General features: G+C 48.1%; 1 non-coding gene across 1 annotated transcript; it reads left to right on the top strand.

The window, feature by feature from the left end:
* Window positions 1-5146: 5146 nt before the first annotated feature.
* On the top strand, window positions 5147-5282 carry LOC114809418. Its single transcript, XR_003757203.1, has one exon. It is a non-coding gene; the product is annotated as a small nucleolar RNA SNORA7 (small nucleolar RNA).
* The last annotated feature ends 492 nt before the right edge of the window (window positions 5283-5774 follow it).

Genomic DNA, 5774 nt, shown 5'->3' with positions numbered 1-5774 from the left:
TTTATGTAGTATCTTGGATCCTTTTCTTGAGCCGGTACGTGGAAAACATCTACACAGTTAAGGCCTACGTATTATCGTCGCCAGTGGTATTTATTGAGTGCTTATTGTGTGCAGAGCGCGGCACTAAGCGTTTGGGAGAGTACAGTGCTACGGAGTTGGTAGACACTTTCCCCGTCCAAAACAAGCTTACAGTCTAGAGGGGGAGACAGACATTAATGTAAAACTAGATAATTGAGACATAGGTGTGTTTTCTGGACCCGTATAGCAACCTGAGTTGCTATTGCTGTTTTTAAAAAACTAGAACGCAATTAATCGATCACATTTATTGAACATTTATTGTGTGCGGAGTACAGTATTGAGAGTTTGGGAGAGTACAGTATAAAAGGGTTGGAAGATACATTCCCTACCCACAAGGAGCTTATAATTTCGAACCAAAGGCAGATGTTTCAATAAATTACAGGTATATGCATAAGGACTGTGGGGCTGAGGGCGGGGTGACATTCCAAGCGCTTAGTACAGTGCTCTGCACACAGTAAACGCTCAATAAATATGATTGAATGAATGAATGAGTGAATAAAGGGTGTAAATTCAAGTGTGAGGGAGACACAGAAGGGAGTCGGAGAAGAAGAAATAAGGGCTTAGTTGGGGAAGGCCTCTTGGATCCTTTAATGGTCAGTGATTTTTCCTCCACTCCACCAAGCATGGCTCCTCATTACATCAGGAAGGGGACTGCAGAGAAAGAAAAACATGGTTTCATGCTGTGAGCATGGCTAAATGATGTTGGCTGTCCTGAGGCAGGGAAAAATTTGTCACCCCTACCAGCTTGCCTGAGCCTTCCATATGCATCATCGCCCTAACCTACGTGACATCGTGTGGAAGTCTACTCTAACCCCCAGGCTACCCCCTGTGAACTCCTACCAGGTCTGTGTTCGCATAAGGGCCGCTTCTGTCAGGCTAGCCCTTTTCCATTTCTGTCCTCTGCCCCTCTGCCTCACTTCCTTGCCATCCTCAGCCTGCCCTGGTCGGTGGAAAAGCTTGTCCTATCCATGTGAATCTGCCTCCGGTTTTGGAAACAGCTCCTGGAAACAAAGATTATGTTTCCAGGGCACGGGGGCTACCGGAAATATGGACTCACCACCGCAAGAAAGACTATTCTCTTCCAGGAACCAGATCTGGCCACGCGAGGTGGAAGATGTCCTGGCCAAGCACCCAGCGGTGGTCGAGTCGGCTGCAATCAGCAGCCCGGACCCCGGCAGAGGCGAGGTACCCACGTTCTCACTGAGTTGGGGGAGAAGGTAGGGGAGGTACACTCTCCCCCTACAAGATGTTTTCTCGCAAGAACTGAGCTAGCTAGTGAGCAGCATGGAAGGCCGGTTCTTCGGACCAGCCAAGGATTTTCCCTTGGTTGGGTTTTTGGCTTGTGTTGAGCATAGGTTGGGGAAATTCATTCATTCATTCACGGTCGTATTTACTGAGTGCTTATTGTGTGCGGAGCACTGTACTAAGCACTGGGAGAGTACAGTGCAACAATAAACAGACATATTCCTTGCCACAAAGAGCTTACAGTCTGAAGGAAAGCATTTGCTTGAATGTATGCTTCTAGAAACTGGACTTTTTTTCTTTATTTAAATGGTATTTAATAATTCTGGTATTTGTTAAGCACTTAGTATGTTCCTGACACTATACTAAGTGCTGGGGTAGATAGAAGCTAATCAGGTTGGTCCCAATCCATTCATTCATTCCTTCTATCATATTTATTAAGCGCTTACTGTGTGCGGAGCACAGTACTAAGTGATCGGGAAAGTACAATACGACGAAAAACAGTGACATTACCTGCCCACGACGAACTCACAGTCTAGAGTTGGGGAGACAGACATCAATACATATAAATAAAATTACAGATATGTCCATAAGTGCTTTGGGGCTGGGAGGGGGGAGAAGCATAGGGGACCAAGTCAGGGAGATCCAGAAGGGAGTGGGAGGTGAGGAAAAGTGGGGCTTAGGGAAGGCCTCTTGGAGGCGATGGGCCTTCGTTAAGGCTTTGAAGTGAGGGAGAGTGGTTGTCTGTTGGATTAGAGAAGGGAGGGCGTTCCAGGCCAGAGGCAGGATGTGGGCTAGGGGTCAGTGGCGAGACAGGCGAGATCGAGGGACAGTGAGAAGGTTAGCGCCAGAGGAGCGGAGTATGCTGTCTGAGTTGTAGAAGGAGAGAAGCTAGGTGAGGTGGGAGGGGGCTAGGTGATGGACTGCTTTAGAGCCAATGGAGAGGAGTCCATGTCCTCCATGAGGCTTCCAGTCTTAATCCCCATTTTACAGATGAGGTAACTAAGAAGCAGAGAAGTTAAGTGATTTGCCCAAGGTCACACAGCAGACAAGTGGACTTGTTTTCCAGCCCTGAGCCTCCCAACTCTTCTAACTTATTTCTATTCAGCACTCAGGGTATCCTCGGGGGAACAGAAGAAAGGACTGCGGATGATCAGTGATTCCATGGATCCAGGACCTTCCCCTTAGCCAAGTCAGATTATAGAGGCCCGTTGCTTGTTCTCCCTCCCTCCGTCTGGTTGTGGCACGTCCCTAGGTAAGACGGGGACCGAGAATGGACCACAGCGGGATGCCAGGCCACTCGACTGGCATGAGCCAAAATGGGGTAGCCGCCGATTGTCTCTTGGCGTCTGCTGCTGCCGTTCCATTAGCACGGGCAAAAGAAGCATTTAAAGACAATCGGGCAAAGCCAAGGGCCTGCGGGAGGCGGGTCACAGATCAGGCTGGAGCAGAGCGATTAGAAATGAGCCGAGTGCCTTCAAACGAAGGCCGTGGGAAGATCGCAATCCAAAGGGAGAAACAGAAATGGTGACTGGTGCTGGGGATGGCAGATGGGCTCCCACAGCGAGGGTCTATTTCCCAGGCTGAGTAAGAGAGTGCCCACCTTGGTCTTATCAGCCCCACTTGCACATACTGATAAAAACTCAACATCCGTAACATCGCCTTCAAAATCAAAGGACTTAAATATATACACTTCGGCAGAACACAGCAGTGTCTCTAATGGATTAGAAGTTTCAACTTCCTAAAAATAATAATAATGGTATTTAAGTGCTTACTATGTGTCAGGCTCTGTAGTAAGCGTGGGGTAGATACAAGATAATCGAGTCACAGTTTTTGCCCCACACGGGGCTCGTAGTCTTAATCCCCATTTTACAGGTGAAGTAATTTAGCCACAGAGAAGTTAAATGACTCGCCCCAGGTCACACAGCAGACAAACGGCGGAGCCGTGCTGCTTCTTACCCCATGAGACATGAATGATATAGAAATGCTTAGAAGCTGGACTACATTGGGAATATTTCCTCAGGGAGTTAACCTCTTTCCAACCAGCCACGCGTTGTCTCTTGGTGTCTGCTGCTGCCGTTCCCTGAAGCTGGCATCTGGGGCTTCCAAATGATTATCAGTTTCTTCTTACCGGGGTCTTTCTCTGGCAGGTGGTGAAAGCTTTCGTGGTGTTGGCTCCCGCCTTTTCTTCCCGTAACAGAGATGATCTGACGCTTGAGCTGCAGCGGCATATGAAAAAAGTAGCTGATCCCCACAAATGTGCCAGGAAAGTAAGTGGAGCCGCTACCTTGAGGGAGCCACTTTTTTTTAAATGGTATTTGTTAATCGCTTACCATGTGTCAAACACCGTTTTAAGCACTGGGGTTGATACGTGTTAGTTCCCTCTACACTGTAAATTCACTGTGGGCAGGGAATTTGTGGTTGGGAAGCGGTTAACTCCCTGAGGAAATATTCCCAATATAGTCCAGCTTCTAAGCATTTCTATGCCATTCATGTCACTTATGGTAAGAAGCGGCATGGCCAAGTGGAAAGAGCATGGGCTTGGGAGTCACAGGACCCGAGTTCTAATCCCGGTTCCGCCATTTGTCTGCTGTGTGACCTGTTTATTATTATACTGTACTCTCCCAAGCATTTATTTAGCACGGTAAGAGCTAAATAAATACGATTGAATGAATGAATTAGGTTAGACTCGGATCCCGTCCTTAGAAAAGTAGGAGGGAGAACAGATATTGAATCCCTATTTTACAGTTGAGTTTTACAGTTTGCAGAGAAGTTAAGTGATTTTTCCCAAGGTCACACAGCAAGCAATTGCTAGAGCTGGGATTAGAACCCAGGTCCTCTGACTTCCAGGCCTGAGCTCTTTCCTCTAGGAAAAGCTGCTTCTCTTGCCCTCAGGGCTTCCCATTTTCAGCTCTTCAAGGTTGGGAACACATCAACCTGTATTACTGAATGGTCTAGATAACAGACTGAAAATTTAGGGCTGAAAATCCCAATCTCTCCTGCATCGGCTGTGTGCCCTTGGGCAAATCACTTGCTTTCTCGATTCATTCTTTTGAGATCCCATCCGACCTGTAATTCTCTGAAATTTCAGGGGTTCAGTCAATGGGCATTTTGCCACCCTACACCAAGGTGGGACATCACCAACCTTGTTCGCTTGAGGGGTCCCTCGCCTCCTTCCTTCCCAGCCTGCCTCACCTGAGAGCCGGGAGCGGGAGTTGAAGGAGCCACGTGGCCTAAGGAAAAGAGAATGAGCCTGAGAGTCAGGGGAGCCGATCCCAACTCGACAACTTTCCTGCCGTGGAACCTTGGATAAACCAGTTACGTAATTTGGGCCTCAGAAAACAGCATAGCCTAGTGAAAAAAACATAGGCCTGGAAGTCAGAAGGATCAGGGTTCTGATCCTGGCTCTGCCACTTGTCTGCTAGGTGACCTTGGGCCGGTCACTTAACTTCTCGTTGCCTCGGTTACCTCATCTGTAAAATGGGGATTAAGACTGTGAGCCCCATGAGAGACAGGGACTTTGTCCAGTCTGTTTTACCTGTCCCACTTCAGAGCTTAGAACACTGCCTGGCACACAGTAAGCACTAAAAAATACCACAATTATTAAAATGGGGATTAATCAATCAATCAGTGTTTATTGAGCACTTACCAAGAGCTTGGAAGAGTTCAATTCAACAGAGTTGGTAGACCCATTCTCTGCCCACAACAAGCTCACGGTCTAGAGGGATTGGATTAAATATCTATCCTCCCTCCCTCATAGATTGAGAACCCCATGTGAGATGGGGACTGTGTCCACCCTGATTATCCTGTATCTATCCTAGTGCTTTCCCTCTCAGGGTCGCACCTGGAGAGTTTCCAGGACTCTACCAGTCTTGGCTATGGGTCAGAGTCAAGCAGAGGCCTACCCATTCCATTCCTAGCTTGGCCAGTGGCTAGCGAGTGGAAGGCAATTTGTTACAAGTCAAAACTCACCCGTGCTGGGCAGCAGCGACGTGGAAGAGAGTCGAGGCCGGAGACTCAAGTTTCTGCATGGTAAGAGGCAGTGGTAAACCACTTCCGTATTTTACCGAGAAAACTCTCAGGATCCGCTACCAGAACGATCGCAGATGGAGAGCGAGGTGTTCCGGGAGAGATGTGTCCGTGGTGTCGTCATAGGTCGAAAATGACTCGACGGTGTAAGACAAGACAAGGCCTTAGTGCTTGGCACATAGATAACGCTTAGCAAATATTACAGTCATTAGGGGTTGGAGGTAGATCAATGTGGGCCTCAACTGTGGCCGCAAGAAGCTGCAGCAAGCGGAGACAGGGTTCCTAAGTGGATAGAGACTGGATTTGGGAGTCAGGAGCAACTGGGTTCTAATCCCAGCTCTGCCACTTGCCTGCTGTAGGACCTTGGGCAAATCTCTTCACTTCTCTGTGCCTCAGTTACCTTATCTGTAAAATGAGGATAAAGA

Source organism: Ornithorhynchus anatinus, chromosome 2 (genome assembly GCF_004115215.2).
Source record: "Ornithorhynchus anatinus isolate Pmale09 chromosome 2, mOrnAna1.pri.v4, whole genome shotgun sequence".
Lineage (NCBI taxonomy): Eukaryota > Metazoa > Chordata > Mammalia > Monotremata > Ornithorhynchidae > Ornithorhynchus > Ornithorhynchus anatinus.
This window is presented reverse-complemented; position numbering and strand designations above follow the sequence as displayed.